Source organism: Myotis lucifugus, unplaced genomic scaffold, assembly GCF_000147115.1.
Source record: "Myotis lucifugus unplaced genomic scaffold, Myoluc2.0 scaffold_254, whole genome shotgun sequence".
In the NCBI taxonomy this organism is placed as follows: domain Eukaryota; kingdom Metazoa; phylum Chordata; class Mammalia; order Chiroptera; family Vespertilionidae; genus Myotis; species Myotis lucifugus.
Window position 1 is genome coordinate 1833634 of NW_005871302.1, and position 1206 is coordinate 1834839.

Consider the following 1206-nt stretch of genomic DNA (forward strand, 5'->3'; position numbering starts at 1 on the left):
TTGACCCCCATGACTCAGGCCTGGCCCCCCCTGTGAGAGGGCATTGGGCCAGTCTGAGCTCATCACCACTGCCTGGAGCAGAAGTGGTAAACAAGTTCACCCTCTGCCTCCCGCCCCTGAGAGGAGCAGGGGAGGGGGTGAGGTGGGGGCCCCAAGCACTCCACCTACCTGGCCCAAACCATCTGCATCACGTAGCTGCGTGTCATGGGTGTCCACCACGGGGCTTGCCAGGTGTGTGCTGTGGGCGATGTATGCAGAAGTGTGTTTGTCTTCCCACATGTCCTCGGGGAGCTGTGGGGCCAAGTTGGCCAGGGTTCACGGGGATCCCTTCACCCCATCCCTGGAGTCGAGGCCAACAGTCAAAGGCTGGGCCTGAGGGCTGGGGTGTCCCTATGGGGGAACACCTGGTTTGACCTGTTGGATCTCGGCCTCCTGGCCTTCAGGCCTCACAGCTCAGAGCCATGTTCTAAGGGGCCCCTGTGGCGTCTGGGAGCCTCTGAAAGGCTGTCGTCAAGTGTTCTGGGGCGTGTGCCAGCCTCCCTGGTCCCCATCGTCAGCATCTCCCCTCTTGCTGGAGGCCCGTGACCCCTCCTCTCCTATCTCACTCCCTCCTCCCCTCCTCTCTCCTTTCTCTTCTCCCTCCTTTTCCTTTTACACGCCTGTCCCAGTTTTTCCTCCCTCTCAACACAGTGACCGGCATTGCTATTTGTAGCCACCAGGTGGCACCAGTGCCTCATGCGTCCCTCCATGCGGGGGTTACCCTCCCCAAAAGCCCTGCTGATTAACCACCTTTAACCCTTCACAACACCCACACCCTGTCCAACGCCTTCCTGAGACTTTAAACATAGAGGAAAACAAGCAGCAAAATATGGGCCGGGCCAGGGTGGGGGCCAGGAGCTCCCCGCGCCCTGTGGATGCTCTGGTGCCTCCTCAGGGGAACATCCCGAAAGGGTGCTCAGACACATGACAGCTTTTCCTCCTCGGCAGGCTGAGGTCCTGGTTAGCATCCCCCTTCACACAGGAGAGCCGGAACCCCAGAGAAATAGTCCCTTGCCCACGGTGGGACGGGTTCTCTTTCCCCCTTGGTCTCTCCACGCATCTTCGTGTTCTGTCTCTTCTAAAATGTAGAAAAGGCGGCCCCTCTCTGCCCTCTGGGAGCCCCCAGGCTGATGGGTAAACACAACCCCGCCCCAGGAGCCAAATGAA